The sequence below is a fragment of the Nicotiana tabacum genome, chromosome 13, assembly GCF_000715075.1.
Source record: "Nicotiana tabacum cultivar K326 chromosome 13, ASM71507v2, whole genome shotgun sequence".
Classification (NCBI taxonomy): domain Eukaryota; kingdom Viridiplantae; phylum Streptophyta; class Magnoliopsida; order Solanales; family Solanaceae; genus Nicotiana; species Nicotiana tabacum.
Genome location: NC_134092.1, coordinates 127,021,131 through 127,046,604, shown reverse-complemented (window position 1 = coordinate 127,046,604; position 25,474 = coordinate 127,021,131). Strand labels below are relative to the sequence as shown.

Here is a 25,474-nt window from a genome sequence, read left to right as displayed (position 1 = left end):
AGGTTCATATGATGATTGCGGACTTGGGCGTATGCTCGGTTCGGGTTTTGGATGATCCAGGAGCGTTTCGGCGCCTAATAGTGAAAGTTGGTCCTTTGAAGGTTCTAGAAGTTATTTAAATTTGGTTTGGAGCAGGTTTTGGCATTTATCGAGGCCCAAACGGAATTCTGAGACTGGGAATAGTTCTGTAATGTCATTTAAGACTTGCACGCAAATTTTTGTGTCATTCCAAGTAGTTTAAGTACGTTTCGGCGCATTTGAAAGTAAATTGAAGAACTTGAAGTTCTTAAGTTTGATCCAATTAGTTTTGGGGTGCGATTCTTAGTTTTAAGGTTGTTTCGGGCATTCCGAGAGTTCAAGCGAGTCCGTTTTATGATTTCAAACTTGTTGGTATGGTGGGGTGAGGCCCGAGGGTCCCGGAGTATCAATCGGATGAGGCTCGAACCAAGTTTGGACTTGGGAAGCAATAGCTGAAGCATCAGGGTTCTGTCATAATCTCACATGCGCTTGGCCAGCCGCAGGTGCAGGCGCGTAGGTACGAGCCACGAGCCACAGAAGCAAGAGATCATAGGTAGCCCAGGAATCGTAGATGCGGAATATTGGGCGCACCTGCGTGACCGCAAGTGCGAGAGTTGTGGTCGCAGGTGCGACTAGGCCCGTCGAAGCGGAGACTGGCCAGGAAAGGAAAATGCGCACATGCGAGGCATTTGCCGCAGGTGCGAGACCGCATATGCGGCCAAGGCACCGCAGGTGCGAAAGTCGTTGGGCAATGAGGGCTCATTTAATACGGACTTAGGCCATTTTTATCACATTTTCTCACTCTTGGGCGATTTGAGAGCTTTGCAGGAGAGGATTTCGACCTAGCTTTGTGAGGTAAGTAATTTCTACTTAATGTGAGTTAAATACATAGTTTATGGGTAGATTATGACATGTAAATTAGTGAAAATTATGGGTTTAGGTGAAAACCTAGGTTTTTGATAAAAATGAGATTTAACCACGAAATTTGTTATAGAATTTAGTAAAAAACATATATTTATGTTCCTAAGGTTATGGGTAATAACTTTCTTTAAAAATTTCCAGAATCCGAGCTTGTGGACCCGGGGGTGAATTTTAGGAATCTTGCAATTTAGGTTGGGTAATCACTTAAATGGTGGAATCATGAACTTTTGAGCATAGATTGATTAGTTTATGTAATGGTTGACTAGCTTCGAGTCGTTTGGCGTCAAATTTAGAGGTTTGAGCGCGTTCTTGAATTAGGAAGTAGGCTTTGAGACGAGGTAAGTCTCCTTTCTAACCTTGTAAGAGGGAATTAACCCCATAGATGAATTAAATAAATGTGTGTACCTATTTGTGGGGGCTACGTACGTACGAGGTGACGAGAGTCCGTACGTAGCTACTATTATGCTATTGTCCGGGTAGTAGGAACCTTATCATGCCTTATTCGAAATGTTTGTGCCCTTACTTGCTAATTCAATTACTCGAATTATGTTAGAATTTGACAAAAGAATTCGAAAAAGGGCTAAGTCCACCTATTTAAAGAATTTATTAGAATACTTGATTGTAAATGACAATTCGTATTTCCTTAAAAATAATTGCTAATTGTGGATCGGGTCGAGCGCCTCGGTAGTAAATAGATGCATCTATGGTTCGCGTCGTTCAACCCTCCGGCATTGCACAATTTAATATTATGTTGGATCGGGCAGTACGACCTCGACATAATTGCGCATGTTAATTATTTGGAACTCTCTGTGATTTATACTGCTTAAATGCCTTGAAATGTAAGTTGTTAACTAATATGGCGGAAATTGAAATTATAATTTTGAAAGAAGAACTTATCTCTTCCCGTTATTGAACTGTCAGTATTATTCATGATATCCATACTTAGCATAATACTTTAATTACATTATTGTTGGCCCTAGTAAGTTTCAAATCGACCCCTCGTCACTACTTCTTCGAGGTTAGACTGGATACTTACTGGGTACATATTATTTATGTACTCATATTACGCTTCTGTACTTAATTGTACAGGATCTGAAGCTGGTGTATCTAGTTACCCGCCCGACGCGCATACCTGATCTTGGACTGAGACTTCACGGTGAGCTGCCCCCCCCCCCTTCTGAGTCGTTTATCAGGATGTCGGGTTTTCTCTTTTGCCTTTATCTGTCTATTCTGTTTCAGATAGTAGGATAGTTATCTTTTTGTATATTTTACTAGTTTCCCACACACTTGTGACACAAGATCTTGGCACATATTAGTAGACTTTAATTTTTGGGTTGTAGTTCAATAGTTATAACTGCTTTTTGATGTTTCCGGTTGTTTGCCTTAAAATCCGTTATTTATCAAATGCTTTAAATTTAAGTAAAGTAAGATGTTGGAATTGCTTAATATAAATGGGAAATCACTAAGTTATTCACTGTTGGCTTGTCTAGCAACGATGTTGGACGCCATCACGACCTGACATGGAGTTGGGTCATGACAGTTTATGCTTTGTCATTCACCTAAGACATACAAACACATAGAGACATACACACATATACATGTATATATACACACACAAAAAACAATGGTGAATGAGATAAAACTGTGTGGAAACACCTGATGAAGCATATCTGTTTACTTGAAAAATGGATGGAGTTGAATTTATACGTAGTTCTAAGGATACGTGGTATAAGTTGGTATAAATTAGAAAAATAAGTAAAGATATATCGAATTTTAACTGTAAAACGAATGAATACAAACCCAAATTGAATAGAGAGTGATTGATAAGTGAACATGATGAATTAATATCAAAGCCCAAAAAAGGATAATATTTGCTAGATGTTATGTAAATCTCAATAAAATCTGAATGTGTGAATGAATGAATGTACTTTGTACAGATGATAACCACTCTTAAAATAGTGGAGAAATCCTACTTTGGATATATATAAAAATACATAGTGGGGATCCCACGATAGATAAATTAATAAAGTTTTCCTTGATTCAAGCTTTCTGCCGAGATTCTCTCCCCAAATACGGTTATAACGGCTTTATTGTTCCTTGGCTCGGTCTCGATCTTAGACGATCTCGGTATTGATCGGTCTCTAGGTCTCAAGCTCGATCCTGACTCGATCTCGATATTGATCGGTCTCTGGGTCTCGAGCTCGACCTTGACTCTATCTCGGTACTATCAGTCTCTGGGTCTCGAGCTCGACCTTCCAACTTCACATCACAGCTCAATATTATAATGACGAATCTCGGTCCATCATGCTCCAATCCTGATTAGTCACACGAAAGGCAAACTTGATTTTGACCGTATACAGATAGTCCCATTGTTTCTCGAAAAGAAGGTGGCGAGAAACAATATGATTTTTCAACCTCCGACTAGATGAATACTGACTTCTTCTACGAGCCCGATTGTGACGTATGTGACAAGCGTCCCATCGGTCCAGTTACCAATGTATTAAATGTGTGTCAGTCGATGGTCATCCACTGCCAATTTTGAACCGTCACTGTGAAATATATAAATAGCCCCTTCTACATTATTGCAAAATTTTACCTTCAAATCATTTTCATTCCAATCTTCATAGTTCTTCGCCTTCCCCAAAGCTCCTTATTTCTAGGTTTTGGAATTTCTTCGCTTGTTCTTCTCAAAACACCAAATACTTCAATCTCCCTTCTTCTTTGTTCACAAAAATTTAGATGACAAAAATATCTAAAACCATTCCACATAAAGAGGTTGCTTCCTCATCTCGGTCGGCCGACGAGAAACTAGTGACGGAGCCACACCTTAAAGAACTTGTTCCTAGGGGGTGCGTTATTGATTTCGATTTTAAGGTCGAGAAACCCTCATCGGTTGCTGGTCGATGAGAGCCAGTATCGAGATATATATATGCTCGATACCAAAATGTCTTCTTGACCTGATGAAAAAAGACTGCAATTGGGAAAATAAAGAGGTTGTGATACCGACACCGGAGGAGGTGATCACTACCCACGTGGAAGGGTATCTGAGTGTTAACATTTATCCTTTCACGCTGGGTCCCCTCGATTCGGTCATCGTCGATTTTTGCAAGAAATACCAGGTGACCCTTGGTCAAATTCACCCTTCTTTCTAGAGGATTGTGATACTGCTTCATTTCTTTGTGAGAAAAATCGACGGGCTTCTCTTCACCCTCGACCACCTCGTAAGATTATATAGCCCTCAACTTTACCGAGGTGGGCTGATAAAGCTTCAATGTCGGGCCACCAAGGAGTTTACCTCGAGCATAGATGAAGACAAAAATCGAGGTTGGATGGGCCGGTTCATTCGAGTGAAAACCTCGGACCTAATCCCAGCTGAGAGTTTGCCATTTCCCGAGAAATGGAATATGAAACGTAAGTATGATCGCATTTTTAGTTTTTCTTGTTTTTACTTCTTCATCTTTTCTTATTAGTGTTTTTCTTGACGCAGCCGTTGCTTGGATGCCGGGTTTAGTTCCCCACCTCGAGAACTGGGCCAGGAGCCTGTTTTCGATGTCAACATACGTCGAGCGCGCGTGGCACGATTTGTCAAAGGGTCGGTGGGAGGCTCGTACTCATGGTAAGCCTTCTTCTTGGCTTTACCGATTTGCCTATCGTTCAAGCATTGTTTCTCAAGTATGAGGTTTTTTTACTTTCTCCTTTTGTAGGTCTTGGAAAGGATGCGGTTATGAGACCCTCGCCCGGAGATGAAGAGGCTTTGCCACCTATCTTGAAACCGGCGACGGAGATTAAGAGAAAAAGGGACTCGAACCTCGAGGGTCAAAAAACCTAAGAAGAGAGCGGCCCACAATCCCACTGACTATGGAGTCGGTAAGAAGAAGAAGAAGAAGAATAAGAAGAAAGTGACTCTGGACTGGTGGCCCGTGCATGAGCTAGCACCGATATTCAAAATATTTTGGTACAGGTGGAAGTTGATACTGCTCCGTCCAGGCTTGATGAGGTCGGGGAGGAAACTTCAACCCAAGTTCCCGAGCCGAGGGGGACCAAGGATGTTTTACCTCGGGGAAAAGAAACCGTCGAAAAGGCGGTGGATGCCGGTGTAGAAACCGAGCTTGAGGCTCCCCAAGACGGAGGTTGCGTCCCGAAAAACCTACTTGGGGCAATAGAGATCGGGTATTCCCCCTTGTTTCCTTCATTTTCGCAGTCGATGATACGTGACGCTCAGGCCGTGGAGGCCTATCACGGGGAAGGAGCCCATGAAGAGGAAGACCCTTTCCGTGGTTACTTTGTCGGGGTTGAATACGTCACCGGTCTTGGTGACTCGGAGGCTCCGAAGAAGAGCTCGAGCGAGGTGGGAGTATCATGTCTTTTCAACGAAGCTCAACATGCCCTGAATCAGGTAAGTTTATATTTTCTCTTTGTCAATTTTCATACTTGTATTTTTCTTTCCTTGTATAATTCCTTTTTTCTATTCTGTAGGCTTCTGCGTTTCATCACAAGGCGTTCCTCCGATCCCGAGGGGATTGATGAGTGGTGATTTAACCACTCATTCTAGTCTCTTTTCTCTAGATTTTGCGTCCTTTAATTATAATGTGAGGTTGTTTATGGTGTATATTGCTAGATTTTCAGGTAAATGATGCTACGAAGAGACTTGAATTCAAGTGAAGCGGAATTGAGCAAAAAAGAGTACAAAAGTGCAAAATCCTTTAGTGATTTCGCATTTGCGGAACACTGCCCGCATATGCGACCTCGCATCTGCGAGCTGAAGGCCCGCATCTGCGGAATTAAACTTCACTGGGACTGCATCTGCGGCAAAAACTCCGTACCCGCGGAGTCGCTGGTGCGACTATTTTGTCCGCATCTGCGGAGCAATGAAATTCTACATGGGCTCGCACATGCGATGGTTAATCCGCATCTGCGGAGTCGCACTTACGCCACAGTGTCCACATCTGCGGAGTAGGCAAAATCCAATGGGTTCACGCATCTGCAATTGAAGGCCCGCATGTGCGGAGCCGCACCTGCGAGGAACTTTCCGCAGGTGCGGTTAACGGGTCTCTGACCTGGGCAGTATTGGCATTTCACATTTTCTCAACTCCAAACCCACAAATACGAAAGAATATCATATCTTGGGGGATCTTTGGCTTATTTTCAATCCATATACTAGAGAGAACAAGTCTTGGAAGCTAGGGTTCTTGCACACACACTTGGGTCTTGAAGATTTGAAGCTTTTGGTTGAGAATTTCTTACTCCTTTATGCTCATTTCTTCATTTCCTTGCTTTGTATTGTATATCTAAGTGTGTAGTATTTATTTCCAACACTTGAATCTTGTTTATGAAAATACTCATATTTAAAGTGTGGATTAAATACCTTGTTGTACTTATGTATTGAACGATTTTTATTTATTGTGAAGCGAGTTGTTGTTTCTTTGATTATTCTTGTTCTTGAATGTTTCCAAAGGGATTAGCTAACCCTAGGACTCCCCCATTTACTTCGAATTAATTTTCGGAAAGATTAATTAACAAGAACTTGAGGCGTTAACCCTTACTTTATAGATTCTACCTATGGATAGCAATGAACTACTTGTAGCCATATTCGGGTGTGCTTAGTCTCTTAATTGTTTTAGGGATAATTCAATTAGAAAGTCGTGTTAGTCTTTGAGAAAAGCTAATTTAGAATTATTATCCGAGGCTAATAAATAATAAACTCATTCATATTTATAAAATTGTAAAATATATTGGATCGTTACTTGAGTGTAAATCCTGATGCACCCATGCTTGTAGTCATTGATCATTTTACTTGCTTTCTAGGTTAATTTGTGTTTTCGCATTTATCTATAATATTTTCTCAACAACCATTCTAAGTATTTGGCATTGCATAATAAGTGATAATTCTCTTACATTCCTAATCGCCTATATATTGTTCTCTGTGGGATTTGACCCCGACTCATAGTTGGTAAATTATATTGCATGCGACCGTGTCCATTTACTTTTTAGTAGTGGATTTGGACGTCATCAGGGATCTGAGCCGGTACGAAGCCAAAATTCGAAGGCTTATTGAGGAGAGAGATGCCTTAAATCTTCTCAGTGAGCAGAGAGAAGGAGAAGCAAAAGAACCTCGGGCTAAGCTAGAAGTAGCTCGGAAAGAACAAGCTGATCTGACCGAGCAGGTAAAAAGAATCTTTGAAGTTAATGCCACTGACTCGGGCGTGATGGATAACAGTTCAGTCCCACAAGTCCAGCAAATGTTCGACGTTATCAGGAAACTTCATGTTGAAGTGGACGCACTGAAAGCGGAGGTCGAGGAGTGGAAAAAGAACATGGACCGCCTCACTTAAGAAAAGGAGGTTGCCCGAGCTCAACTGGCCTCGGCTGAGACCCAACTCGGAGGCTTGAAAGAGAAGTCCTTGGTGCAAGCCAAGGAAATTGAGGAGTTCCAGACTCGGTTGTGCTCTGCAACTTTTGATCAAGAGAGACTGGCCACAGAACTTGCAACGGCCAAATAGGAGGTCAAAAAAGCCACGGCAAATGCTGATGCAATGGTGGCCGTCTACCGGTCTGATGCTGAAGTTGATCAGGTTCGAGCGAAGGAGGTTGCCGAAGTTGTTTAGGCTCGAGCAAACTAGGTTGCCGAGCATGCTAAATGTCATTCTCGAAGGGAGACTCTCGAGAAGATCCATGCTCGTGGCTTTGATCTTACAGTCGAGATCGAGAATACTAAAGAACTCGAAGCTGAAGCCAGAGTGTTGGCCTTTCCTGATGATGATGATGATACCGAAAGTATGAGCGGATCTGAGAAGGGAGGGGGACTCGAGGGCGAAGTTGTTGCTTCTAGCGAGGACTAAGTCCTTTAGGATTAGTATGTTTTGTGTTTCTTTTAGGACCGTTTCGGTCTTTTGTAGAGAAACTTGATCGGGCCATGCTGCCATTGTAAATGATTTTTGACATATATAAAAAACTTTCTTCCTTTCTGCCTTATAGAATTATAAAGTTGTATTCTAAGCCCTTACGTCATTTGATCGAGTGAGTGCTTGCTCAAACTCGAAGTAAAGTAACCCTTAGGTTTTTAGTTGAGCGAGGACGGTCTCTCGAACTCAAAGCAGAAAATAGCCCTTAGGCTTTATGGTCGAGTGAGATCTTGCTCGAACTCGAAATAAAGTAACCTTTAGGTTTTTAGTTGAGCAAGGACCGTTTCTCAAACTCAAAGCAGAAAATAACCCTTATGCTTTATGGTCGAGTGAGTTCTTGCTCGAACTCGAAGTAAAGTAACCCTTGGGTTTTTAGTTGAGCGAGGACGGTCTCTCGAACTCAAAGCAGAAAATAGCCCTTAGGCTTTATGGTCGAGTGAGTGCTTGCTCGAACTCGAAGTAAAGTAACCCTTGGGTTTTAGTTGAGCGAGGACAGTCTCTCGAACTCAAAGCAAAAAACAGACCTTAGGCTTTATGGTCGAGTGAGATCTTGCTCGAACTCAAAGTAAAGTAACCTTTAGGTTTTTAGTTGAGCGAGGACGGTCTCTGGAACTCAAAGCAGAAAACAGCCCTTAGGCTTTATGGTTGAGTAAGTGCTTGCTCGAACTCAAAATAAAGTAACCCTTGAGTTTTTAGTTGAACGAAGACGGTCTATCAAACTCAAAGAACAAAACAGCCCTTGGGCTTTATGGTCGAGTGAGTGCTTGCTCGAACTCGAAGTAAAGTAACCCTTAGGCTTTTGTAAAAAGGATTGTTTATGGCTTTGTCCCCTTTCCGGCTTGAAAGAGTTTTTTATCATTCGTATTTGCGAAACTTGCAATGCCTTAGCATAAAATAGGGAATTGTTCGAGAGTTCGAACAATTTTGTACTCATTAGAATTTTCGAAGCCTTTTATGATTTTACCGGGGGGCAGCCTTTTTAACCGGCTCATGATTGATTTCGAAGGCCTGTTTTGTTACGGAATGCGGACGTCTCCGATTCGTGTTAATTCGACCATAGCCTCTTTAGTCCGGGATTTGCGTCTTGGGCTTGTTTTCCCGTTTTACTTTCGAGCTTGGCCGAAGTATCAGTCCCCGAGTGGGGTGGCCGTGGCCTATAGAAATCCCTCTTTAGTTTGGGATTTGCCTCTTGGGCTTATGATCTTCGGAGTTTATAACATTCGATCTCGTTGATTTTTCGGACGACAATCCCTAATTTGTGGGGGTATTCATTCGAACTCCGGTCATGGTCGTCCCTTAAGCTTGTTTGTATAATAGATCGAGAATATGAAGAAGAAGAACCTTTTTGAGGTATGAGATATCGGTAAAGAAGAAATTTCTCTTTATAAGTCATTATACATGCGTACATGTTTTGTGCCAGGTCTCAAGCAAACTACGCGGGCATGGTTCGTTTGACCATTTGGCCCTTATAAATTTTTCCTATCGAGACCTTGTTGCCATGAAGTAACTTCCTTGCATCGAACTTGATATATTCGAGGGCAATGCCCCCCAGTATTCGAGGTTGATTGTAAAGAGGCCTCGGATACTGTTGAATTATTCTTAAGTTAGCACGATTAATGGTTGCCTCATTAAAAACCTCGTCGGAAAACCCATTAGAGATAAAAGCCGGTCTAAGGGAAAAAGAGTGCAACGCGTGCTTTCAGACCTAAAGGCTTCGAGTTAAAGAATCCATCCCTGTTTCTGGTCAAACACCTTCAAGGGTTAGTTTCGAAATACAAATGAACATGGGAGGGTCGTACCTTAGCAGTAGTATTGTTTTAGGTGTGATACGTTCCAATTGCTCGGTAGTTGTTTGCCATTTATCATACTGAGCTTGTAGCATCCTTTTCCGACGATTTTGAGCCCTTCATTCGTATTTTGGTTGTTGAGGGTGACCTTTCTTAGCACCAAGTCCCCGGTTTTAAAATGTAGAAGATTGGTTCTTCGATTGTAGTACTTTTCGATCCGCTGTTTTTGGGCGGCCAATCAGACGAGAGCGGATTCTCGTCGTTCGTCCAACAATTCTAGGCTCGTATACATGGTCTCATTATTTGACTCCTCTGTTGCATATCGAAACTTGGTGCTAGGTTCTCCGACCTTGACCGGGATCATAGCTTCGACGCCATAAACCAACGAGAATGGTGTTGCTCCGGTAGTGGATTTCGATGTTGTGCGGTATGCCCATGGGACCTCGGGTAGTATTTCTCTCCATTTTCCTTTGGCATCGGTTAATCTCTTCTTAAGATTTTGGATGATGGTTTTGTAGGTCAATTCGGCTTGTCTGTTCCCGCTGGGATGATAAGGTGTTGATAGGATCCTTTTGATCTTGTGATCCTCAAGAAATTTAGTTACTTTGCTGCCGATGAATTGTTTTTAATTATCACATACAATCTTGGATGGCATCCCAAATCGACATATGATGTGGTCCTAAATGAAGTCTATCACTTCTTTTTCTCTGACTTTCTCGAAAGCCTGTACTTCAACCCATTTAGAAAAATAATCAGTTATAAACAAAATAAACTGAGCCTTACCTGGGGCCGATAGGAGGGGGCCAACGATGTCCATTCCCCAATTCCTGAAAGGCCATGGAGATAGGACCGAGTGGAGTAGTTCCCCAGGTTGATGAATCATGGGCGCATGTCTTTGAAATTTGTCACATTTTCGAACGAACTCCCTTGCATCCTTGCCTATATCGGTCCAATAATACCCTGCTCCGATTACTTTGTGGACAAGCAAATCAGCACCGGAATGATTTTCACAAGTGCCCTCATGAATTTCCTGTAGGATGTAATCGGTATCTCCCGCTCCCAAACATATTGCCAATGGTCCATCGAACGTCCTTCTATACAGCTTTCCGTCTTCGGACAAGATGAACCGTGCTGCCTTTGTGCACAGAGCTCTTGATTCCTTTGGATCTGATGGAAGCTTCCCATTCTTGAAGTACTTTATGTATTTGTTTCTCCAATCCCAGGTTAAACTTGTGGAGTTTATCTCGGCGTGACCTTCTTCGATTACCGATCTCATGAGTTGTACGATAGTCCCCGAGTTAAGTTCGTCATCTTCGACCGATAAACCTAAGTTTGCAAGAGCGTCGGCCTCATTGTTCTGTTCTTAGGGTACATGTTGCAAGGTCCATTCCTTAAATCGATGTAGAGTCACCTGTAGTTTATCCAAGTACCTATGCATTCGATCTTCTCGGACTTCGAAAGTCACGTTAACTTGGTTTACCACGAAGAGGGAATCACACTTAACCTCTATGACTTCCGCTCCAAAGCTTCTAGCTAGTTAGCGACTTACAATCATGGCCTCATACTCGGCCTCATTGATAGTCAATTTTGTAGTTCTGATAGACTGTCTAACTACATTACATGTGGGTGATTTTAGTACGATGCCTAGTCCGGACCCCTTCGCGTTCGAGGAACCATCCGTAAAGAGGGTCCAGACTCCCGAAGAGGTACCCGATTTTATTAGTAGTTCTTTTTCAAACTCGGGTACGAAGGCCGGCGTAAAGTTAGCCACGAAGTCTGCCAAGATTTGAGTTTTGATGGTGGTTCGGGGTCGATACTCAATATTGTACCCGCTGATTTCTATGGCCCATTTGGCCAATCGACCCGAAAGCTCGGGTTTGTGCAAAATATTTCGAAGAGGATAAGTTGTTACAACATATATCAGATGACACTAGAAATATGGTTTTAGTTTCCTAGAGGCGCTTATTAAAGCAAGCACTAATTTTTCTAAGTATGGATATCTAGTTTCGGCCTCGCCTAAGGTCCGACTGACATAATAAATAGGTAATTACGTACCTCGTTCTTCTCGAACCAGGACTCCACTTACCACTATCTCTGAGACAACTAAGTACAGGTAAAGTTGTTCGTCCACTTTCGGGGTATGAAGCAGCTGCGGGCTCGATAAATACCGCTTTAGTTCTTCCAAAACCTGCTGGTATTCCGGAGTCCATGCAAAGTTGCTCTTCTTCTTAAGTAGTGAGAAACATCGGTGGCTCCTATTTGAGGATCTCGAAATGAATCGTCCTAGGGTGGCTATCTGTCTCGTTAGCCTCTGCACGGCCTTTACATTATTCACTACCATGATATCTTCGATAGCTTTGATTTTATCGGGGTTGATCTCGATTCCCCGATTTGACACCATGAAACCAAGAAACTTGCCCGAGCCAACCCCCGAATGCACATTTTTCGGGGTTGAGCTTCATATTGTACTCCCTCAGTATATCGAAAGTTTCCTGCAAATTCTTTAAATGGTCCTCTGCTGGCAGGGACTTACCTAACATGTCATCAATATAAACTTCGATTGATTTTCCTATTTGTTTTTCGAACATTCGGTTTACTAGGCGTTGATAAGTTGCACCAGTAATATTTAGACCGAACGACATTACGTTATAATAGTAGGTACCGTACTTAGTGATAAACGAGGTTTTTTCCTGGTCCTCCGGGTTCATCTGTATCTGGTTGAACTCGGAGTAGGCATCGAGAAAACTAAGAGTCTCGTGGCCGGCCGTGGTATCGATCATACAATCGATATTAGACAAAAGGAAAGAATCCTTAGGGCATGCTTTATTCAGGTCTTTATAATCTATACACATTCTAACTTTATTTTCCTTATTAGGGACTACCACCACATTTGCTAGCCATTCGGGGTATTTTACTTCTCAAACGGATCCTATTTTAAGAAGTTTGGTTACCTCGTCCTTGATGAAGGAATGTTTGACCTCGGACTAGGGCCTTCTTTTTTGCTTTACCGGATGGAACTTCAGATCCAAGCTTAGTCTATGAGTGGTTATTTCCGGTGGGATCCCTGTCATGTCAAGATGGGACCAATCGAAACAGTCCATGTTAGCTATAAGAAATTGAATAAGCTTTTTCCTGAGCTCGGGATTTAACCTTGTGCCCAGGTATACCTTTCGCTCAGGAAGACTTTCGATGAGCGTGATTTGCTCCAGTTCTTCGACCGTTGATTTGGTAGCGTCGGAATCATCGGGGACTATGAAGGATCGAGGGATCCCATAATCATCATCTTCGACAGTCTTCTGCTTCTCTAGTTGGGTCGAGGCCGACGTTTGTGATTGCTATTTGGTGTCTTGTTTCTCCTTTGAATCTAATCCATTTGTTGATGATAGTGATGATATCGGAATCACTTCATCGACGGCAAACATTTTCTTTGCGGTCGGTTGCTCCCCGTAGACCATTTTGATTCCCTCTAGTGTTGGGAATTTTAGAACCTGGTGAATGGTCGAGGTTACTGCTCTCATGTTGTGGATCCATGGCCTCCCGAACAGGGCGTTATATCTCATAGCGCCCTCGATCACGTGAAACTTCATTTCTTGGATGGTCCCGACCACGTTTATTAGCAAAATTATATCGCCCTTAGTGGTTTCACAAGCCATATTGAATCCGTTTAGTACCAGGGTTGCGTGCACGACCTGGTCCTGCAGACCGAGTTGATCTACGACCCTTGACCGAATGATGTTGGCCGAACTAGGTGGATCAATTAACACACGCTTAACTTGAGTTTTATTCATAAGTACAGATATTACCAGTGCATCGTTATGGGGCTACATGATTCCTTCCGCGTCTTCGTCACTAAAGGACAAGGTTCATTTAGGTATGTAATCCTGAGTTTGAGGTCGCTTTTCTCTTATAATCGACATCTTAGTGCGTTTAAGCACCGACCCCTGGGGACATCGATCCCTCCGATGATCATGTGGATGATGTGTTATGGCTCTTCTTGTTCATTTTGTCTATTGAAATCTCTGTTTTTGAAATGGTTTTTGGCCCGGTCACTTAAAAACTCTCAAAGGTGCCTTTCATTGAATAACCGGTATACCTCATCTCTCAACTGCCTGCAATCTTCCGTTCTGTGGCCATGGGTGCCATGATACTTGCACATTTGATTGGGATTTCGCTGGGATAGATCAGACTGCAGAGGTCGAGGCCATTTAGTTTCTTTGATGCATCTGATGGCCGACACGATGGCAGATGCATCAATGTTGAAGTTATATTCTGATAATCGCGGTGCTTTCTTAGGTCTGGTATGCCTGTCGAACCCATTCTTGTTCATCAACCCCCGAGACCCTTGGCCTCGATCACTTCTCCTTTCACCTCGTAAGGGGTTACGTTCTGGTTCGCTACCCCTACGATCTCCGTTATACGGACGGTATTGGTCCCTGTTCGACCTTGGTTCTCGGTCGATATCCCTTTTAATGACGGACCCGGAACCCAAATGGTCGTCTTCGACTCTAATCTTCGATTGATATAGATTGTATACATCGGCCCAGGTAACAGCCAGGTACTCGATCAAGTTCTGCTTCAACAGTCATGAAGCCATCGAGCTTCGTTCGTTCAGTCCTTGGGTGAAAGCTTGAACGGCCCAATCGTCGGTGACCAATGGTAGATCCATCTGTTCCGTTTGGAAACGAGATACGAACTCTCTTAGCATATCGTTATCTTTTTGCCTTACTTTGAAAATGTCTGACTTCCTTGTCTCGACCTTTATGGCTCCGTCATGTGCTTTTATGAAATAATCTGCAAGCATAGCAAAAGAATCGATAGAGTTAGGCGGTAAATTATGATACCATATCATTGCCTCCTTTGACAGGGTTTCCCCGAACTTCTTTAATAATACGGATTCGATCTCGTCGTCTTCTAGATCGTTCCCTTTAATGGCACATGTGTAAGAGGTTACATGTTTGTTGGGGTCAGTCGTCCCATTATATTTAGGAATTTCGGACATGCGGAACTTCTTGGGGATCGGTTTGGGAGTTGTGCTCGGGGGTTAAGGCTTTTGTACGAATTTTTTGGAATCCAAGCTCTTCAATATCGGTGGTGCCCCGGGGATCTGATCAACCTTAGAGTTATAAGTTTCTACCTTTTTGTCATTTGCTTCAATCCTCTTTTCTCCTGACTCAATTCGTTTTGTCAGTTCCTCGAGCATCCTAATAATTTCGGGATTTGTCCCTAATTCTTGTTCATTTGATCTTACTACAGTTGGCCCCGTTTTGTGAGTGACTTCTCGGGGTGGACCGGGCTCGGGCCTGCTCGGTGCCTATGTATGGCTCTGCAACTGAGCTATCGCTACATGTTGAGCTTGCAACATTTCGAAAATCATATCGCTACACTTCTCCAACATTTTAGGTGTTTCGAACTGTAGAACGAGTTCCAGCATGAATGTTGTTTTCGGGGTCAGAACATTGGTTTGCCTCAATGGCCACATGCGAATTAACGTCAATTGGATCTACGGGCCGATTTCCAACGGGGTCAACGAGTGGCCTTTCATCCCCGGGCGTCAGGTTGTTATTCTCATCTTGAAGGTCAACTTTGTTGTCGATAGGTAGGGCCATTAATTGAGAGTTCGTCGTTTTTAACCTGAAATCAAAGACACTTCCAAGAGCATTCATAAAATAGTGTGTTTTACAGATATTCATACCAAATAATCACTATTATCCTTAGCCCCACGGTGGGCTCCAAACTGTTTACCCGAAAACGGATGGAGTTGAATTTATATGTAGTTCTAAGGATACGTGGTATAACTTGGTATAAATTAGAAAAATAAGTAAAGATATATCGAATTTTAACTATAAAAAGAATGAATACAAACCCAAATTGAATAGAGAGTGATTGATAAGTGAACATGATGAATCAATATTAAAGCCCAAAAAAGGATAATATTTGCTAGATGTTATGTAAATCTCAATAAAATCTAAATGTGTGAATGAATGAATGAATGTCCTTTGTACCGATGATAACCACTCTTAATATAGTGGGGGAATCCTACTTTGGATATAATTAAAAATACATAGTGGAGATCCCATGATAGATAAATTAATAAGTTTTTCCTTGATTCAAGTCGTGATTTCTGCCGAGATTCTCTCCCCATATGCTGTTATAACGGCTTTTTGTTCCTTGGCTCGGTCTCGATCTTGGCCGGTCTCGGTATTGATCGGTACCGGGGTCTCGAGCTCGATCTTGACTCGATCTCGGTATTGATCGGTCTCTGGGTCTCGAGCTCGACCTTGACTCGATCTCGATAATATCAGTCTCTGGGTCTCAAGCCCGACCTTCCAACTTCACGTCACAACTCGATATTATAATGACGAACCTCGGTCCATCATGCTCCAATCCTGCTTAGTCATACGAAGGGCAAACTCGATTTTGACCGCATATAATATCCTTGAGTGTTCCATTGCTTAAGTGCTCGTTCCTTCCTTTGTGTTTTGTGGATGCTCTCTTAATTTGCCGCTCTTTTGAGAGATGACACATAATATATAAAAAAGATGTAGGGGAGAGGTCCTTGTTTCTTTCTATTCATGTGTTTGTTAATTTTCCCTTAGGGAGTGGGGCCGCACATGAAAGGTGCAGACCTTGGCTTTCTTTATGTCATTCCATAGCACAGCTTTCTTGTACTCTTCAATCGTTTGAAACTACCGGAGTAAAGAGCAAGTTGGGTTAGCAGATTCCTTCTTCCAGTAGGTTTTTCCCTTATATAAATACATATTCCATCACAGACATCGTGATTGTACTTAATCTATAAGACTAAGTAAGCCGATTATAATTACAATTCAAGTCAATTTTTTTTTAATTCAATATATGTGTCAAAACCAACAACGAAAATATTCACAAACGACCTCCCAAGACTGGTAATACTGAGTCACGAACTCTAACTGAATACATGCAATGATCTCAAAGATCAAATATACAATATTGTTCGAATAAGAGTTGCAGTATAATAAAATGGAAAGACTCCAAGGGACTGCGACGACCAAGCAGCTCTACCTTGAATTCTTGCGATCAACACACTAACTCTGCCCGAGTCTGGTATCTCCAATACCTGCACAAAAATATGTATAAGTACACCACAATCGGTACCTAGTAAGCATCAAGACTAACCTCGGTGGAGTAATGACAAGGTACAGTCAAGACACTCACTAGTCAAATAACATGTGCAATATAACAGTATATAATGGTACTGAAAAACAACTAGCAATGATAACAACAAACTCAACCAGTGATATAATAACAAGGCAACAAGAACATCATATTATTGCTCAGACGAATAAGGAACACAAGTACAATCAATAAATCAAGTCCTTCAAATATAGATCATTCACATATTATCCTTTAAGATAAATACCTTTCGAATATACTTCTTTTGAATAAATATCTTTCGAATATACTTCTTTCAAATAAATATATTTTCAAGTAAAAGTCACCATGTGACACCTTATTTCACAATCATAAAAATTACGGGTCTCAGCCCACTTTCATATTTTTCACGGTACCTCGTGCCCATATTTCTATCAAAACCACACGGACAACACACGTGTCAATAACAAAATCATCATATTTTCCCCGGCACCTCATGCCCATATTATTTTCATAACTGCACGGACAACTCACGTACCAAAATATCAATGTTATAAAATCCGCAAGATCAATTTATTTTCAATAAAGTAAGGTTAAACTTTTTAAATCAAGTAAAAAATCAACAAAAAGATAAGTTTATTTTAGAAATCGTTTGAGTGAAAAAAATGACATTTCCATTAAAATAAAGCATCAGATAAGCTACTGATTTGGATATAAAATTTATTAAATTAAAACATACTAGAAATTTTCTTTTATTTAAAACAACTCAATCATCAAAAACGAGTACAACCCAAAAATACAAATCCTCAAAGTCTCGTACGAAAAAGCCAAAGTCAACACAATACATCAAGAAATAAAAAACACTTAATATTAAGTCAAATAATACATCACGAAAAATACAAGAATTTACAAATGACGGAAAAACAAAATAACCAAAAGCAAGTGCAGCCATAGAGGAATATCAACAAAAGGGCACTTTCGAGGTACCGCCTCGTAGTCCCAAATCATAAATAAATTCACAATCTTTCCTTATATCACCGCGGGAGCCTTCACATATTATTCTTTAAAAATTATTTTTTCCGAAATAGCATCCCGCGTTTTAGCTACCCTTATCACATTGCATGACTTCTAGTAGTTCCCCCTACTAGCCACGCGTATCAAACCCCCCTTATCTCACCGCATGCGTTTCAACATCCGACCTTATACCACCGCATGCGTATCAATATCACAATATATCACAATTCGCACCTCAAGTGCCTGATTATCATAGCATAACACAACTTGCACCTCAAGTGCTCAAATATCACAACATATTATAAATTGCACATCAAGTGCTCAAATATCAAAACATATTATAGATTGCGCATCAAGTGCTCAAATATCAAAACATGTCACAAATTGCACCTCAAGTGCTCAAATATCAAAACATATCACAAGTTGCACCTCAAGTGCTCAAATATTACAACATATCACAAATTGCACATCAAGTACTCAAATATTACAACATATCAAAAATTTCACATCAAGTGCTCAAATATTATAACTTATCATAGAAATCAACACTACATTATTTTCCACAATAAGAAGCTCATGGCTCGACCATAATATGCACACAAAATCTTAACAAAATATTCGGGAGTGAACAACTCAACTAAATAATATTTCACAATTTAACACTTTGCCTCGGTATGATTTACGGCCTTTATAACTCAATACCAATTTCAACAACATAAATTGGAAAGTAATTCATCAAAGAACACCTTCTTTAATCCAAAATTTTGACAAATAGATTAATGCCTCATTTTAAAATTATTTAATAAATTATTTGAAATGAATAATCCATAATGAAATTATCTACAGAAAATATCAACTCAACAAAAAAATACGGGATTCACATAAACATCAAGATGAAAATCACACCAAATCATCATATAAAAACAAATTCAATAAACAAGGATAAGGCGTGACAAATCAAGGATTTACTAAGTTCCAACAATTTTCAAATTTAATACATAAGGGCGTCTACGAATTTCAACCGATATAATTTGCACATATAAACCAAGTACGTACTCATCACCTCGCGTACATGGTTTTCAATTACGCAATTTCCACATAAGACTCAATGCCTAAGGGGTAATTCCCCCACTCAAGGTTAGGCAAGATACTTACATCGGCGAAACTAAACCGAGTCTTTAAATGATCTTCATGAGTGAAGCCACCTCCGGACGGCTCAAATCTCGATGATTTCCTTGAAAATCCCTTGAAAATAAGATCGTCACAAATCGAGCTTTCTTAATTCAGCTCTTTAGTGATATTAAAACCTCCCACTACTCTTACAACTTCAATCTACATCAACATAATTCAATTGGACCAATATTAGTAAACAAATTTCCAGATTTTTGGTCATTTAGGCATTTTATCAAACACCTAGAGTACATAGCATTTTACTACCTTTACTAATGGTGTTTTTTCATCCAACAATCCCTCATTCCCACCAACAAGATATAATACAACATCCTTTGTCCAATAACTGCCTTCTTAGCATCGTTATAATCATCAATGAACTTACATCCACCCAATTGTTACTAATTAATTCATTACAAAAATATCTACAACACCCAATAACCTAATTGAAGCATTTATGGCTTCCAAGCACCATCCAATAAGTGCAAATGCTTATTTCCTGCTCATATATTCACTAACAATCCATGATTATAGGTTTAAGAGTGAAAGATTACCTCTTGAAGACCAAATCTTGAAAGTCAACTTTTTGGGGTGTTCTTGAGATTTTGAAGAAATTCTATGGAATCCAATACAAAACCTTGTTGTAATTAGTGATCGAGAAGTGGAATCGTCATAAAAACACACTTAAAAACTCACCTTAGATGTGTATTGGAAGCCTTGGTCGGATGGGTGATGGAGAGAAAGCCCTAGTATTGAAGAAATGACTTAGCCCCTCTCTCTACCCGTCCTTGGGGTTATTTAATGGGATCCTACGTGCGCGGCCGCGCACCTAAGCAAGTGGCCGCGCACCTGAGATAGAAAGTCTCAAATATGCGCGGTCGTGCATCTGAGCGTGCATATGACATAGGTCCAGTAAAATGGACATAACTTTCTGTATACTTATCCAAATGACGAACGGTTTGATGCGTTGGAAACTAGACTCAAAGGGCTTTAATTTGATAGGTTGTACCCCATATAACTCTTTATATCTTGAGAGTTATACTTGTTGGAAGTTAGGTCTTGTGCGAACTCACTTGAAACTTTATCCCATCATATAATTTTCAACTTGACTTAGCCTTAGGGATCTTCTTAGACCATAAACCATTCTTAATGCACATCATACATATATTATCATGATCAACTGATATCATTCAAATTATCAGTCTTGTTCATACCCGAATTGATATAATTAGCACCCGTCAATCTTCGTAATGGTCTTAAAACACTTAGATTTTTTTCCGGGGTTTTACAATTAAATCAAGAAGTCAAGAAATTATCAAAACCATTAACTCAACATGGATGATTACTGTAATTGGATCTATTAATTTTAAAGAACAAAAAAGAATCAGAATACTATGAATTAATAGGGGATTAGCTGATTTACAAAAAAAACTTTCTCTTACATGAGAAATCACTGTAGCTTTTTTTTGATTTGGTAACCTCGGCCAAAAATCACAGTAACACACAAAACACCATCCGTAAAAGAAAATTATCTTATATAATAATTACCTTGAAATAAGTAGAAAATTCGAAATAGAACTTCTCAAGCAGCAGTCGCCATAACCCCTGATTAGCAAACAAACGCAGTGTTCTTCAGAGAAAGCCAATAGGAAAACCAAGCAAAATACCAAAAGATCTTTCAATCAAGTAGACACGACAACTTAAGTCTGAAGTTCACAGAGCTAAGGTAATCCAAAAACAAAGTTCTGGAAAGGAGAGTATCCGTAGGTGTATAATTTTCTGTACCATATGAAATTATCTTGCAACTGTCAAAAGTAATCTACGTGTTGGGTTGTAGTTATAATGAGTCAGCCCAAGATGTAAAACCTGTCACTTTAGCTAAAGTAGCGGTGAAAGGTCAAAAGTAGGCTTTGAAAATACCTAAAATATTTATTTTATTTACAAAATTATGTGATGGCAGTTGATGTAATAATGTTGAAAAGCAGGAGTGAAACTATTTTGGCTTAAGCTGGCATGTCGACGAAGAGTAGGCTGCTTCAGCTGTTCCTACGGTGCTTTTTATATAGGAGAACTAGTTGGAGGTAGGCCGGGCTGAGCCCGAGCCCGAGCCCGAGCCCAAGACCTTATTAGTTTTTGATTTAACGTAAAGCACTTCTCTTCACTGACCGTGAAACAAATGTGAACAAATATCATACAATGTGATTCAAACTGTTGCAAAACTAAGAACACTAACTGATTAACTTTTAAGTTGCATCAAAAGTCAAATTGAAATTAAACCAATCAAAAGTATATTGTGCAAGTATCTAAATTAATATGTAATTCTTCTTGCTGCTGCAATTCTACAAGCTGAACTAGGTCCCTGATAGTTTTTGTGCTCTTAGGAAGCAGAATGTTTTTGCATGTACTCTTAGAAAGCAGAATATTTTTGTCTTTATATCTGAGACGACAAGCTGATCTAGAAAACGCAAAAGTAAAATAAGTATTAGCACATGTGTGTAAATCATCAGAATTGGCGAAAGTAGAAGGTAGCATGTGTGCATAAAATGAAAGTATCAAGAGCCTTCTCCTGAACTGGTGCACTTGAATCTATTACGGTCTTCCTACAAAACTTAAAATTTTAAAAAAGATGAAAGTCTATCAACTAACATACCAATATACAGATTGCCACAAAGGAGATTGTAAGCAAAGTAAACCAGATCTAATTGAATTAAACCTTAACTGAAGTAAACACTCACCGAATTCACATAAGCACAGATCGACACTTGGGATTAAGAAGAGAATATATCTATAGAAAATAGTTGTGCAACAAAGAGAGACATGAAAAAAAAAAACATAAGAGTACAATACAAGATAATCGAGTTTTTACGTGAAACTCTTTAATTACGTTATCTTATAAAAAGTAACGTCTGAATAAGTAAAAAGCATTTCTAGAAAATTATGTAGTGTTTTATTGATAATATAAAAAAATCACATAATATTTATATCTAAATTCAAATTTCTTATGATTTTCATTCCACACTCTTCAGTATATTCACTTTAACTTAAAGCTTGGCTTAAAACCTCTACAGATTTTAGTAGAGTTTAACAGATAACTTCCAGAATTATTCATATTCTTTCGTCCCACAAGGCTCAACATCCTAAGTCGATTGCACTATCTTAGTTTCAATGTGTTTATTATATTTTCTTTCAGAATCAATCCATTTTAGTTGGTCAAAATAGGACATCATTTTGCAATTTACACCCACTGATGATCAATACCAACGCATCTTGTCCCTTCAACTTGTGTTCATACTAAACTTAAATGAAAGACGCAACATGGCTCTTTGGATGGAACAATTTGTCACAATATTTTTATTTGAAGTTTGAACACCATGATTCATATCATCCAGGACTATGGAATTTCCTACATCTCTTTAATGATTTGTCGTTTTGCCAATTATATCTAATTTGGCTTTCTATTTCTAGGGGACAAAAACAAATGGAAAAGATCAATGCCGCCACAGTTACAATGCATTTTTAAAAACCTTCTGGGATTGAATCCCCCTCAATGCCTTCTGGGTTGAGCCTGTCACGCATGGCTTATCTAGTGCGGTTTATCTCCCTGTGTGGTTTGCAGGCTATTACACAGGGGAAGTTTACCCAGTGCGCACCAAGTGTAGCGGCTGCGGGTTTCCTCTTATCAAAAAACAAAAGTTACAATGCATTTTTAACATGCCAAAATCAAACTTATACATATATTCAACTTTTTCGTGCCAAATTACACGATGTAGCAGTGATGCCAACTTACTGTAACCAAGAAGGTATCATCTAGAATTACACATTTCCTCTATGTAGGAGATGAAATTTTCAATTTTTCTTTTTAGTAGTTCTCTATTACTTCATCTACCAAGGAATTTTCAAAGGAAGATCACGCAATTCTCAAATTGGAACTTCAGTGAAGACCTAGCTAATTACATAATCAAATTGACCACATCACGATGAAGAGGGACTTTTGCATGATTCGTTGAATAATGGTACTTTGCATTTGGACTGGCAGGTTCTAACTTCCGAAAATTCCTATGTGTCTATTGCAATTAATCCAAAAAAGCTTTCACTTGTTTTTGCAACTTATATGAATAAAAATTTGAGAACCACCAGTTTTGTCGCATGCCAAATTACAATATGTTTATATTTTAATGGAGAGCAAACCAGTAATGAAAAATTAATTAATCTCTTAAAGAAATTTATCAAACACCTATAACACAATAGTTTTACCTAAGGACTTTTACCCAATTCTTCTTCAGTAAAATCTTGCACGCAAAATGAAGTGGAGGGAAAAACTCAAGCTTCAATGACAAAATTAAATAGTTACCCAAAAGTCCAAGAGAATGGTGCGATAAAAATAACAGACTTCTGATAGTTAGAGTCAATTTTGATACCAGAGAATAGAAAAGTCAGCGAGGTAATATTTCACTTTTTGATTTTTTGATGTGTTTTACTCCATTAAGCGTTGGTTTTAATGGTTTCAGCAGTAGAATGTTAGATCCTAGTATCCTATGAAATATGGGGAAAAACAGAAGATAAGAAAGAAGGATAATTACCGCAATAATCCACCGAAGTGCAAGAGAAAGAGCAAGGAAAAAGCAGACGACCTGAAGATAGATTAAAAGGAGATTTACTTCCCAGCTATGAACACTGAGATAGGCTAAGCAGTGCAGCGGCGATTTTTTTGTGGGATATACGCGTGAGAACTGTGGAAACCACGGATACCACGTGTGTTAGGCTAAAATAGTTGCAGGTTTTCCCAAATAGCAATTCCAGTCTTTCCAAAATAACCCTGACGACCCCAAGCTCCTCAACTGCCGCTTATTAACAGTAGGACTATCCTGGGGATTAAGTCAAGAGTTGCAGAAATATCTACATAATTCTTCATTATTTTTAACAAGATAAAGATATTCCCTCCGTTTCAAATTAAATGAGCTATTTTTTTTTTTACTCTGTTTCAAAATAAATGACACATTTCTAAATTTGAAATAATTCAACTTTAAACTCTTCATTTTACTCATTTTTACCGTTAATGAGAAGTTTTTATAATCACACAAATATCATGGCTCCACAAAATTTTTACCCCTTAAACTTTTAAGACCACGCGTTTCAAAAGTCTTTTTTTTCTTAAATTTCGTGTCAAATCATTTTGACACTACCTCATCTAAATTGAAACGGAGAGAGCGACAAATAAACAATGTACCCTTCTGTTGGTCTTGACTTGATATTGTAATTGGATCGAGTCTAAGGGCCCGTTTATCCATAAAAAAATATTCTTTTCTTTCAAAAATATTTTATTTTTTTTTTCGAAATCAGTGTTTGGCTATGAAACTTTCGATTTTCACTTGAAGATGAAATTTTAAAATTTTTCAAAAATTTGAAAACTCCATAAAGCTATTTTAATAAAAAATATTACTTCACATCACTCACAAAAATTCTAAAACAATCCAAAATTATATTCATGTCTAAACACAACTCTAATTTTCAAATACCATTTTTATTTGAAAAACAAAAGTTTCACTTTTTCGAAATTTTACAATTCTTATGTCCAAACGCCCACTAAATTTCATATTTCGTTTGGTTTTTTTATTACAAGAGTACTTGCTTAAATTTGGACAAGAATGTAAATTTGATGATGTTGAGTAATTTTAGGGGTTAATTTCACTGATGGTCATTGAACTATCTTTTAATTTCACTAAAGTCATATAACTATTTTTTGTCACTTAAAAGTAACTAAACTTTATCATTGTCACTTAAAAGTCATTTTGCCTCAAATCCCTATCATAAATATGACATGGCATTAAATTTTATGATAAAAATCCAAAAATAAATGTCACATAAGCTAATATGAGTCATACCCATTTTAGATCCATTTATCTTTTAATGTGATTTGATCCATAATCCAAATGAGTTTCGATAAAAAAAAAAATTAATTCCACATTAGTTTAAAATGATTATCCTATACTACAAAGTTTTGCCTTTTCTATCACAGCACATTCATAATTATTTTATACTAAAATAATTTATGCTAGAAAATTCTTATCTTGTATGTATGCCCTATCTGAGTCATTTTATAACTCTATAGAAGCTAAAATACTATTGTATACAATAGTATTTTAAAATGGCTCGGATGGGGCATACAAACAAAATAAGAATTTTCTAGCATAGATTATTTTAGTATAGAATAATTATGAATGACTCGGATGGGGCATACAAACAAAATAAGAATTTTCTAGCATCGATTATTTTAGTATAGAATAATTATGAATGTGCTGTGACAGAAAAGGCAAAACTTTGTAGTATAGGATAATCATTTTAAACTAATGTGGAATTAATTTTTTTTTTATCGAAACTCATTTGGATTATGGATCAAATCACATAAAAAGATAAATGGATCTAAAATGGGTATGACCTATATTAGCTTATGTGGCATTTAGTTTTGGATTTTTATCATAAATTTTAATGTCATGTCATATTTATGGTAGGGGTTTTACGCAAATGACTTTTAAG

At 39.1% G+C, this 25,474-nt stretch overlaps 1 long non-coding RNA gene across 3 annotated transcripts; it reads right to left on the bottom strand.

Moving 5' to 3' along the window:
* Window positions 1-16,446: 16,446 nt before the first annotated feature.
* On the bottom strand, window positions 16,447-23,788 carry LOC107802163 (uncharacterized). 3 transcript variants are annotated; one of them, XR_012698183.1, is made up of 3 exons: window positions 19,495-23,788; window positions 18,926-19,102; window positions 16,447-16,721 (listed from the first exon to the last, which is right to left on the bottom strand). It is a non-coding gene; the product is annotated as an uncharacterized LOC107802163 (long non-coding RNA). The 3 variants fall into 3 exon arrangements; XR_012698181.1 differs by having other exon boundaries at window positions 18,926-23,788; XR_012698182.1 differs by lacking the exon at window positions 18,926-19,102 and having other exon boundaries at window positions 20,489-23,788.
* Window positions 23,789-25,474: the final 1,686 nt, after the last annotated feature.